Here is a 13,294-nt window from a genome sequence, read left to right on the forward strand (position 1 = left end):
GTGACAGACAGCTCGAAAGAAGGATGATGTGAATCTACACCACTGAACGTAAAGACCAACACGTTTATCACAGATGAAAGGAGCAGCTCCTGTTGTAGCTTTAGATCAGACAGTGGAGGATTATCGTCGGCGCTCTGTCAGACAGCATGTTCCTTCAGAAAGCTTTCCAACTGGACACATGGAATGGGCGGCTGTGCGAAGACGAGTGGTTCAGAGCGAGATTCTTCATTGACCAGACTGGAGGAAATGAAACATTTGGATGAAATATATCTCAGACACAATGTACCAGAAAATGGCAGAAAGGGAATAAATCTAACATTCACCTATAGCTCCACTGAAAATGTATCCTCACTCAAGACTCGCTCACTCACTCAAGATCAGAATGTCTCTGACACTCTCACACAGTACTAATGACTAACAGAGACAGAGACTTGAAAATCGAGCTGGAGAGGAATTTGGCCACACAGTCACAGGAGGTGAAGTTTGGACACAGCGTTTGATATGCTTGAGGAGTGAATAGTAGAGCACCATTCAATATACCCATCTTTCTAATCCTATGAGAAAGACGAGTCGGCAATTTCAGCAATTATTTGAAAAAACAAGTTCCATCAGCGAATGCAGACAGGCAGGAGGAGATACCTGTAACTCAATGCTCAGACAATGTTTGAAAGGACCTGTGTGTTCCGATGGTCAGTCAGTGTTCTGTGTGAAGCTGGGAGGGGTTTGATTTTTCCTATTAATCTGCAATCCTTCAGTTAGTTCTTTGTGGAGCTGTTTCTGTGTGTGTTTCTGAATCAGGGATGTTGGAAATGATCTTTCGTTTTCTGAATGTTACCGACCAAGTCCTATCTGCTTCTCAGAAGGAACGCTCAGTGAGCTGAGGCTATGTTTCTGAGTTAACAACCACTCAAGCTTTCCCTGCAGCCTAGAACTCAATGACTGAAGAGAAACTGTGTCTTTCAAATGAAGAGGGTGCAGGTTGAACAATGTCCTGTCCTTCCTTTGGTAATCTCCAGAGTAAGTTGCTGGGTGACAGGTGCAGTATTGCAGTGAGGAAAATGGAAAAGAGAATTGGGGCAATGTCACAATCTTGTTTGGTTGCAGACTTCACTGAACGGGGTTTGTGTTGTTTCACTTGGTGAGGGTCACTGACTGCATGTGATTGTGGAGTAGGCAGAGGATGGTGACACATGTCAGTGAGCAGACAAGTCTGAGGATAATGGCGAGAGAGTCATGCAGTACAGAAGAGGCGCCTCAGCTCATCAAATCTGCACCGACAATCCTACATGAAACCTGCACCAATCCTACCCTCCAGCACTGGGCCCATGGTCCTGAACGTTATGACATTTCAAGTGTTCATCCACATGCTTTGTAAACTTAGTGACATTTTCCCGCCTCTACTACCTTCCCAGGGATTGCAATCCAAGACTCTCACCAAGCATTGGATGAAAAAAAATGTTTCCCTCAAATCCCTTCTAAACTTCCTGCCCCTCACCTTAAAATTCTGCCCCTTGTTATCAATCCTGAAACTGAGAAGAACATCTGCTTCCTATCCAAAATGTCCATAACCTTCATAATCTTATACACCTCAATCAAGTCTCCCCTCAGCCTTCTCTGCTCTCAAGAAAACAACCTGAGCCTATGAAATCTCCCTTCCAGTTAACATCCGGGTGAATTGCATTAGTCCCCTCTCCAGTACAATCCTATCCTTCCTATCGTGATTAGACCAGAACTGCAATCAGTACTTAAACTGTGGCCTCACCAATGTTTTGTGCCGCTCCAACATTGCCTTGCTGCTCTTATAATCATAAACTCATGCTCCATTCCTGACGCTCCACGATTCTTCACGACTCACAGGGTAAAAGGCTTTTTCGACGTCGAAAAGTATTACGTACGTTGCTGGAGCTTTCCCTTGTATTTTCGGGGATCTGGGAATCTGTGGATCACCTTACAATAGAATGAAAAATAATATTGCCATGATATTGGCGGCACGGTAGCACAGTGGTTAGCACTGCTGCTTCACAGCGCCAGGGTCCCGGGTTCGATTCCCGGCTCAAGTCACTGTTTGTGTGGAATTTGCACATTCTTCTCGTGTCTGCGTGGGTTTCCTCCGGGTGCTCCGGTTTCCTCCCACAGTCCAAAGATGTGCGGGTTAGGTTGATTGGCCAGGTTAAAAATTGTCCCTTAGAGTCCTGGGATGCGTAGGTTCGAGGAATTAGCGGGTAAATATGTGGGGGTAGGGCGTGGGTGGGATTGTGGTCGGTGCAGACTCGATGGGCCGAATGGTCTCCTTCTGCACTGGAGGATTTGATCACGTCAGCTGAGGCGTACGTGAGCTGACCGCATGGCCTGACTTTGGTATTTCTTACGATGATATCAGAAGTTTCCATGTTCGAGTCTTGCCGCGGCCGCTTTAAAGCGAAATCTGGTGGAACTTCCTGGGAACCGAGTTTTTTCGCGTCATATGAAGTCCACTTTTTTATTCAAACATTGCAGGTCTGTTTCTCACAATACATTTCCTTGTTATTTTGTCAATAAAATTCCCACTCATGCTAATAATTTTACCTCCGAACAATATCTGTTTGTTCTGGATAAATTATTGATGTTCTCAACGAGAATAAAATGCTTTGTTTCGATCGGTTTCATTAAATTCTGTGGAGGGAATTCTCATCTCCTCGGAAGAGGTTTAATCATTATCTAAATGAACTGTTTTTGTTTACAGGGATGAAAGGTTATGTCGCTGGGCTGGTAATCCAGAAACCCGCACTAATCTTTGGGGACACGGAGTAAATCCCAACGCGGCAGCTGGTGAAATTTAAATTCACTGATTTAATACATAGAAACATGGATAGAAAACAGCAACAGGAGTAGGCCATTCAGCCAATCGAAGTCTGGAATTGAAAGCAAGTCTCTGCAATGGTGGCCTTGTAATTTCCGTCGATTGTTTTCCACAGACAACATATAGAACAACTGTCACACAACAGGAAACACCTTTACAGAACAGAGAAAACTTCTGCTCAAGACGGATCATATATACACAACCGGGAACACATATTTACACAACAGGGAAGAATTTGACACAACCACAGTGAAGATCTGTCAACGGCAGATCCCGTTCCACAAAAGAGAGAAGAGTTACATGTCATTGTCCAGCCAGGGTGAGCTTCCCAACACGGGGGTCTTGTTTGAAATAAAAATGCAATGAACAGCTTCCTCTCTCCCGCGCACCAGGAATTGGCAGGAACCGGAAAACATTCCGGAGCAGAGTAGCATAGCGGAAGCCTGCTGAGCCTATAACCCAGAGGTCGCTGGATTGAAACCATTCTCTTGCTGTCATATTCTCACTCACTCACGTCAAATGAAACATTCGGCTGCTGCCCAATTTTCTCAACCACCTGGTCGAAAACAGATTGTGATAACTGAAGTTACCAGTCTCGTTATCCTTACTCTTTGCCTCAGTTGGCTGGACAGCTTTTTCAGCTAAAAGCTCGGGATCAATTCTTGTATCGATTGAGATTGTTCATGGAGGCCCCGGCTTCTCAGCCTTGCTCCTCGCCTGATGTGCGACTCCTTCGGTTAAATCACCACCAGTTATCTATCCCCTTTGATGACCCCGAGAAACACTTGGGACTGTGAACCTTGCTTTAACTTTACAAGCAATGCACGAATCACATCCCTGACACATTGTTCAAATATAAAAGTACTGAGCATGCGAACCGGAAGTATTCATAAAATGTAACTCCTTCCATAGTTTCGAGATCTGCCACTCCCCATGAGCCTGACGTGATTTGAACACGCAGCCTTCTGATCTGGAGTCAGACGCGCTACCGTTGCGCCACAAGCTCACAGCTTTTACTGCTCTTTTACATCTGGGTTATGTTCGGTGAATTCAAAACTCAAACAGGGAATTGACTCCCTCTTTTCTTGCTCGGGATTTACATCGAATGAAAGAGTAACAGCGAACCAAAATTAACAAGAAGGTAGAAACACAAAATTATCCTACAGGAGAAATGTGTTCTTTGTTCCATGTGTTAAAATCACAGGAGGTGATTAGAAAAGTAGCCATTGCATGACGAGGTGGCCGAGTGGTTAAGGCGATGGACTGCTAATCCATTGTGCTTTGCACGCGTGGGTTCGAATCCCATCCTCGTCGGTGGTGCATTTTCTCTTTATTGAGTGTGAACTGATGATTCGTTGGTGTTTTGAGATTCACGGAACCAAGATGAAGTTTGGACACAGAGTTGGACAATCTTGATGGGTGGATATTCCAACTCAAATCCATATTCCAGATTCCGAATCCAATGAGAAACTCGATCTGGCAATCGATTCAAATCAGGACCCTAGCTTTGGGCGGGAGATTGGCACCACGAGAACATGTGGTTTCTGAAGCCTCAAAGTCGACTCCAGCTTCATTTGCGGCCCGAGTGGCAGATTTTGTCTTTCCGGAATCGGCAGGTCAGTCTTTAAAATTCGTGCTGGATTAGCTGGATTGGCCATGCTAAATTGCCCTAAATTGTGAGGTGCGACTGTAGCACGGTAAATATGTGGGGTTCTGGGGATGCGGCCTGCGTCGGATTGTTGTCGGTGCAGCTCGATGGGCCGAATGTCCTTCTTCTGCACTGTGGGGATTCTATGAAGTTCGAGGCGGCAGTTTCACTTCTCTGAGAACATTGATACACCAGTTCCTTATTTCTACAAACTTTATCTAAAAAGCCGACTCCGATGAGATTCTGACCCACAACCTTTGAATATCTCACCAGACAATGATGAGAAGTCCAACATGTCATTCGTTGCGCCACAGAGCCGCAGCTGCAGCATTTATTCCCCATTCCCATGTGGGAATTTCTGACGTCGTTGAACAAACAGTTCAAAAATTGAGCAATTGTATAGTTTCAAAAATACTTCATTGTCATTAAAATATTTTGGGACGTCCTGTGGTTTTGAAAAGAGCTACAGAAATTTCAGTAGAACTCCCATAGGGCACAGACAGGTTGGTCAAATGGGAGGACATGTGGCAGATGAAGAATGAAGTGATTCCTTTTGGTGGGAAAAACACAAAGAGACAATATAAAAGAAAGGGTATAATTACAAAACGAGGCGCAGGAACCGCGGGAAATGGGTGGGCATTTGTATAAATCATTGAAGGTGGCAGGACAGGTTGGAAGTGCCGTTAATAAAGCGGACAGTATCCGTGGCTTTATAACCAAAAGTAAGGATCTGATAACAATTTACTGCAAAGAAAATGCTGATTAGCTATTAGATAGCACTTTAGATATTCTCAGCCTTGCCTCTCGGCTGAGGTATGGTAATCCTGAGACTAAGTCATCACCAGTAGACCCTCCCTGTTGAGATGGGGATCAGTGGATGGTCATTTGGGACTATGCTGACTTTACCTTTATATCTGTGTCATATTCAGACTGTGTTTTCCATTATCTGCTGCTGTGTGAGGGTTGGGATCTTTCTCATTCTGTCATGGAACTGTGCGTGTACAAGCGATTTGTTCTGACACTCAGCTCCGGGAACTGTAAAAATTAGTTTTGAATTCATTCCGTATTTGCAATCTCGAGGATTGTAAACGAGTTGATGGATCTCTTCATTTTGAATTTCCGATGCATTTTTTTCAGCGTCGCTGACAGAGCCAACATTATGTTTTTATTCATTTTGGGGCTTGGGCGTCACTGGCTGGGCAGCATTTAAGAACAAAGAACAAAGAACAATACAGCACAGAAACAGGCCCTTCAGCCCTACAAGCCCGCGCCGCTCCCTGGTCCAAACGAGACCATTCTTTTGTATCCCTCCATTCCCACTCCGTTCATGTGGCTATCTAGATAAGTCTTAAACGTTCCAGTGTGTCCGCCTCCACCACCTTGCCCGGCAGCGCATTCCAGGCCCCCACCACCCTCTGTGTAAAATACGTCTTTCTGATATCCGTGTTAAACCTCCCCCCGCTCACCTTGAACCCATGACCCCTCATGAACGTCACCACCGACCTGGGAAAAAGCTTCCCACCGTTCACCCTATCTATGCCTTTCATAATTGTATACACCTCTATTAGGTCACCCCTCATCCTCCGTCTTTCCAGTGAGAACAACCCCAGTTTACCCAATCTCTCCTCATAACTAAGCCCTTCCATACCAGGCAGCATCCTGGTAAACATCCTCTGCACTTTCTCTAAAGCCTCCACGTCCTTCTGGCAGTGTGGCGACCAGAACTCGGCGCAGTATTCCAAATGCGGCCGAACCAACATTCTATATAACTGCAACATCAGACCCCAACTTTTATACTCTATGCCCCGTCCTATAAAGGCAAGCATGCCATATGCCTTCTTCACTACTTTCTCCACCTGTGACGTCACCTTCAAGGATCTGTGCACTTGCACACCCAGGTCCCTCTGCGTATTTACACCCTTTATGGTTCTGCCATTTATCGTATAGCTCCCCCCTACGTTAGTCCTACCAAATGCATCACTTCGAATTCATCTGGATTGAACTCCATCTGCCATTTCTTTGCCCAAATTTCCAGCCTATCCATATCCTTCTCTAGCCTCTGACAATGTTCCTCACTATCTGCAAGTCCAGCCATTTTCGTGTCGTCCGCAAACTTACTGATCACCCCAGTTACACCTTCTTCCAGATCGTTTGTATAAATCACAAACAGCAGAGGTCCCAATACAGAGCCCTGCGGAACACCACTAGTCACAGGCATCCAGCCGGAAAAAGACCCTTCCACTACCACCCTCTGTCTTCTGTGACCAAGCCAGTTCTCCACCCATCTAGCCACCTCCCCCTTTATCCCATGAGATCCAACCTTTTGCACCAACCTACCTTGAGGGACTTTGTCAAACGCTTTACTAAAGTCCATATAGACGACATCCACGGCCCTTCCCTCGTCAACCATTCTCGTCACTTCTTCAAAAAACTCCACCAGGTTAGTTTATTGCTCAAACCTAGCTACCGAGGGCAGTTGAGAGGTAATCACATTGCTGTGTCTCTGGAGTCACATTTAGGCCAGACCGGGCAAGGACGGCAGATGTTGTTCCCTAAAGGGCATTACTTTACAATATAAGTTTTTCCGACGATGGTCAGTAATTTCATGGTCATCAGTACATTCTTGATCACAGATATTTTTTATTGAATTCAAATGTCACCAGCTGCAATGGCCCCAGAATATTAACTGAATTTCTGGATTAATATTCCAGCAATGATACCACAAAACCATCGCCTCCAAATTTCCCTCAAACCGAATGCTTTGGTAGGTCAACTCCAAGAGCAGCTCAGGGTGAACTACATTGCTGTGTGTCGGAAGTCACATGTCGGCCAGACCAAGAAACCCTTCCCCATAGAACATTACAGAATCCGTTTTTTTTACGACAATCGATTCAAGGTCATTAATGCAGATATTTTTATTGATTTCGAATTTCACCATCTGCCGTGGCAGGGGATGTATGTGTGTGTGTGTGTGTGTGTGTGCGTGTGTGTATGTGTGTTTGTGTGTGCGCGAGGGAGAGAGAGAGATTGACTCATTATCAGTCTGTTTGTGAGTGTGGATTACTCCCTTCTTTTCCCTCACAAGCACAGTGCTGCTCCTGCGCTTGTCAAATCCTATGACAAAACACTTCTACTCCTGTGACCCTGGTGGGCGGGTGGGGATGCGGTGAGGTTTGACGGCAATGCCTCAGGATGCTGAGTGAAAACAGCCAATTTTAAAGCATGTGTGTCAGAAGGTGAAGAGTGAACTTGTCTGTGAGAAGATCACAGAACAGCTGTGTCTGGAGCTGTGTTCGAGAGACACGTTTTGGGTTGCCAGTAAATGCACTCCTGAAATGAAGACACATAATGAGAAACAGGAAATGCTGGAAATATTCAGCAGTTCTGAAAGCAGCTGTGGAGAGATATTCCTGTTGCCAGGATGTAACTCTCCAATTGGATACTTCACGTTACTCAGATTTTACAATCTCAAAATCTTCGTGTAAGGAACAGGTAGGACGGGAATTGGATCTTTGTTGATTTGAGCAAACAGAGCAATGCAGCAATAAGAAACTCTTCACCCCCCCCCCCTCCCCGCCCCCCCCCCCCCCCCCCCCCCCCCCCCCCGCCCTCCACCCGGCGGCTTCGGGAATGATGGGACTCAGATACGGGCCTCTGGCTGGGGTTGAAAAATTGAAAAGTACATCGAATTTTAAATGAGATGACAATGAAGATGGAATTTAAATCGACTTGTGCAGATTCGGCTGTCTAACCACGGAGTCAGGCTGGCCGAGCAGTTTAAGGCGCTGTGTTAAGGTCGCTGTCTCCTCTCGCGGCGTGAGTTCAAATTCCACGCCTGGCATTGCTTTTTCCTCCTACGCCAGGCACCATCCAAACCCGCGAAATCTTCCACCTGGAAGCACAAGGGCAGCAGATGCACAGAAAAAAACGACCATCTGCAAGTCCCACTCCGATGGACACACGCCATCCTGACTTGGAAATATATTGCCGTTTCTGTGGCTGGCTCGCAATCCTGGAACTCCCTGCCGGAAAGGTGTGCAGTGGCTCAATAATGAATTCACTGTCAAATTCTGAGAGATAATTAATTCTGGACAATAAATGCTTCCCGGGCCAGCGAGACACATGTCCCGTATAAATGAAGTTCTAAAGAAATCATCTCCTGTCACAGGAGGAGCACATCTGAATTCAGAGCAGAAAATTGGGTGTGTGAATCACATCCTGAACATGGCTACTTTTATATCAGATATGTATCTGAACACAGTAAATGGAACCCAGCTCACGATAGGCCGCTCAATGTTTAGCCGAGCGGTTTCACTGAGTGATGTGTGTGATATTCTCTGATGTACAATGTCGGGGGGGGGGGGGGGGGGGGGGAGGGCAGATTTGAAAGGTTTACTGGGAAATTGGTGCAGTCTCGATTGGCCACTGGAGGGATTCTGTATTTTTTTGACTTATGATTCTATACCCAACCCATTACATCTGTGGAGAGAGAAACAGGTCGGTCTAGTGAAAGGCCAAGATTTGAAATGTGAGCTATCTCTATTTTCACAGATACTACCACAGCTGAAATTTATTTCCGACATTCCATTGTAGTGCGACAAAGACTATCGGGTTCTGCGGCTGAGCTGGTTAAATCTCTTTCAAGTGATCTCTGCTATCGCACAAGGCCAAATATCACTTTCTTGCAAGTTAATATTGTTTTTCACTTTCCAGTAGGTGTTCTGCAGAGATACAAAATAACCACATTTCGATACTTCCCGCAAATATCTCTGCTGTTTATTTAGAGGATACAGGAATTTTCATCAGCTCTCGCTTGAAGTAAACTGCAACAAACTCACTCCTTTTAATGCTCCAAACACAGCTTTCCCCCTTTCTCTTAGTGAATTTCTAACACAGTCCGTTTGCCTTAGAATCATAGAATCACAACAGTACTGAAGGAGAACGTTCCGCCCATTGAATCTGTACCGACTCGCCGACAGAGCATTCCACGCAGGCCTTATCCCCAGAGCGCCATGCATCCACCCCGCCAATCTACTTAACCTGCACATCTTGGGAAACAGAGGGGCAATCTAGCATGGCCAATCCACCCAACCTGCACATCTTTTGAATGTGGGAGGAAGTCAGAGCACCTGGTTTCCAGAGGTAACATTCCTGGGTGTCTGCATCTTGAACAACACTACGTCTGTCTGACGCAATCCAGGATAAAGCATCTAATTTCATTCGCTTCCTATCCACACAGATTCACTCCCTGCACCACGGTCGCACAATGGCAGCAGTGTGCCCCATCGACACGTTGCACTGCAGAAATTCGCCAAGGCTCCTTTGACAGCACCTTCCAAGCTTGCTACCACTCCAACCTAGAAGGGAAAGCGCAGCACATACATCGGAACAACAACAGCTCTTTGCAGGACACTATTATACATAGAACATAGAACAGTACAGCACAGAACATGCCCTTCGGCCCACGATGTTGTGCCGAGCTTTATCTGAAACCAAGATCAAGCTATCCCACTCCCTATCATCCTGGTGTGCTCCATGTGCCTATCCAATAACCGCTTAAATGTTCCTAAAGTGTCTGACTCCTCATAAGACCTACCCTCCAAACCAGGCAGCATCCTGGTAAATCTCCTCTGCACTCTTTCCAGCGCTTCCACATCCTTCTTATAGTGAGGTGACCAGAACTGCACACATTATTCCAAATGTGGTCTCACCAAGGTCCTGTACAGTTGCAGCATAACCCCACGGCTCTTAAACTCCAACCACCTGTTAATAAAAGCTAACACACTATAGGCCTTCTTCACAGCTCTATCCACTTGACTGGCAACCTTTAGAGATCTATGGATATGGACCCCAAGATCTCTCTGTTCCTCCACAGTCTTCAGAACCCTACCTTTGACCCTGTAATCCACATTTAAATTAGTCCTACCAAAATGAATCACCTCACATTTATCAGGGTTAAACTCCATTTGCCATTTTTCAGCCCAGCTTTGCATCCTATCTATGTCTCTTTGCAGCCTACAACAGCCCTCCACCTCATCCACTACTCCACCAATCTTGGTGTCATCAGCAAATTTACTGATCCACCCTTCATGTATTTATTATTTATATTTATTTATAAATTGTTTGTTTGTGTGTGTTCCTTCATCTTCTTTACGGTTCGTTTCGTGTAAATAAGCTAAATATCTAATTGAACATGATGTTACAGGGTCCCAAACCAGCGTTCTCTGCTTGAACAGAGGGGAGCACAAAAGGGTGAGGGCAGAATTGGCTAATGTAGTCTGGGAGCGCAGACTTGTTGGTAGGAAAGCTGAGCAACAGTGGAGGATTTTTAAGGAGATTTTCCTCAGTACTCAGCAAAAATATATTCCTGTGATAAAAAAGGAATGTAAGGAAAGGGATAACCAGCCGTGGGTAACTGAGGAAATAAAGGAGAGTATTAAATTAAAAACCGATGCGTACAGAGTGGCCAAAACTAGTGGGGAATTAGATGATTGGGAAAGCTTTAAAAAACAACAAAGAACTACTAAGAAGGCGATAAAGAAAGGAAAAATAGATTATGAAACTAAACTAGCACAAAATATAAAAACTGATAGTAAAAGTTTTTACAAATACATAAAAAGGAAAAGAATAGCTAAAGTAAATGTTGGACCCTTAGAAGACGAGAAGGGGGATTTAATAATGGGAAATGAGGAAATGGCCGAGGCCTTAAACAAGTATTTTGTGTCGTTCTTCACGGTAGAGGACACAAATAGCTTACCGAAAATTGATGGTCGTGGGACTGTCGGGGGTGAGGTCCTTAAAACGATTACTATTACTAAAGAGGTAGTGCTTGGTAGGCTAATGGGACTAAAGGTAGACAAGTCCCCGGGCCCGGATGGAATGCATCCCAGGGTACTGAAAGAAATGCTAGAAGTAACAGCGGATGCGTTGGTTGTAATTTATCAAATTTCACTGGACTCTGGGGAAGTGCCAGCTGATTGGAAAACAGCTAATGTGACGCCACTGTTTAAAAAAGGTGGACATAATGCGGGTAACTACAGGCCGGTTAGCTTAACGTCCGTAGTTGGGAAATTGCTGGAATCCATCATTAAAGAAGAAATAGCAGGACACCTGGGAAAAAATGGTTTGATCAACCAGACGCAGCATGGATTCATGAAGGGAAAGTCGTGTTTGACGAATTTACTGGATTTTTATGAAGATGTAACGAGTGCGGTTGACAGAGGAAGCTGAAGGATTGGGCTACATTCACAACCGTTTGTAGTTCCTTGCGGTCTTGACAGAACAGGAGCCATACCAAGCTGCGATACAACCAGAAAGAATGCTTTCTATATTGCATCTGCAAAAGTTGGTGAGGGTCGTAGCTGACATGCCAAATTTCCTTAGTCTTCTGAGAAAGTAGAGGTATGGGGGGACCAGGACAGGTTGTCAGTTATCTGGACACCTAAAAAGCTGAAGCTCTGAACCGACGACCCACCTGATCCAAAATTGGAGTTTGCTGGGATTCTAACCCACAACCGCTTAAAAGCTGACTACCATTTAGAAGTCCAAAACACTACCCATTGGGCCACAGACTTCTACGCACGAAACTGAATTTAGAAGCTCATGTATGGATTTTTGACAATGTAGAAACTCTCGGAAAGTCCAACAATCTCGTAGCTACAACATCGAGAACTGTGAAGAGGAACTTCATTGATTACAAGTCGTATCAGGACATCTTATGTCTGTGAAAAGCGCTGTGCAAATACACATATTTGTGTCTTCTCTAAACGAAATCTGTCCAGCACAGAATGCTGCTCCCTCTCTCTCTCTTCCTCATTCTCCTGGACAATCTCGCAGGTTTGATCGTCTGGAGCCACATTCTAGTCTGCCTGTCACAGTGCTGATCAGAAAGTGTTCCCTGTTCCAGTTAAACACCTGCACAGAAAACAGAGCAAAATAGTGTGGTTGCTGGAAATCTGAAACACAAACAGAAAATGCTGGAAACAGCTCAGCAGGTGAGGCAACACTTTTGATGAATGAAGATTTCTGTGAAACAAGTTCCTGAAGCACTGCACAGCAGCACAGTTTAAAGTTTCCTTTCATCCACATGGATGCTCCATTGTATGATTTTGAACAATTCGAATTAATAAAATTAATTCTTATTCTAGTTGCTACAGCCTGAAAACCTCTCCCAGCATTGATATCACCCTGAGATATGTAAATATTGAAATCCATTCTCTTTTTTAAAAAAAACTCTTTTGGAACTGTGTCCATCACCCGCTCAGTTCTTTGTTAAAGAGAAGAGAATTCAAGATATATTTGGATAAGACAATAAGACCAGGCATAGGAGCAACATTAGGCCACTCGGCCCATCGAGTCTGCTCCACCATTCAATCATGGCTGATATCTTTCTCATCCACATTCTCCTGCCCATTCCCAATAACCCCTGACCACCTTATTAATCAAGAACCACCCTAATTTCCCTTTGACCAAATTTGTACAGAAGCATAAAGAAGGGAATCACACACGGCACTTCATGAAACTCACCGCTAAACATTAAAAAGTGACAGTCTTTAATCATGGATGGGTCTATTTGTTCATTTATTATTCACGGAGAATATAAAAGGTGAAGCAGTGTGCAATCTGATCAATATAACTCAGCAAGCTGAAACACAATGAGGATTGGGCAGCAGAAACCACCATTGGCAGTGGACAAAGTGGAGGTGCCAATGTTGACTGGGTTGTGTGACGGAACACGAAGACGTGGCAGGGTGAAGGTAAATAGGAAAGTGGGAACGCTAAATGTTTAATGGTCACTGTACAAATAG

General features: G+C 44.9%; 2 non-coding genes across 2 annotated transcripts; one reads left to right on the plus strand and one right to left on the minus strand.

Annotated features, from left to right (window-relative positions):
* Positions 1–3,773: 3,773 nt before the first annotated feature.
* trnaw-cca (transfer RNA tryptophan (anticodon CCA)) lies at positions 3,774–3,845 on the minus strand. Its single transcript has one exon. It is a non-coding gene; the product is annotated as a tRNA-Trp (tRNA).
* Positions 3,846–4,071: 226 nt separating this feature from the next.
* On the plus strand, positions 4,072–4,153 carry trnas-gcu (transfer RNA serine (anticodon GCU)). The gene has a single exon. It is a non-coding gene; the product is annotated as a tRNA-Ser (tRNA).
* The last annotated feature ends 9,141 nt before the right edge of the window (positions 4,154–13,294 follow it).

Source organism: Mustelus asterias, unplaced genomic scaffold (genome assembly GCF_964213995.1).
Source record: "Mustelus asterias unplaced genomic scaffold, sMusAst1.hap1.1 HAP1_SCAFFOLD_74, whole genome shotgun sequence".
In the NCBI taxonomy this organism is placed as follows: Eukaryota; Metazoa; Chordata; class Chondrichthyes; order Carcharhiniformes; family Triakidae; genus Mustelus; species Mustelus asterias.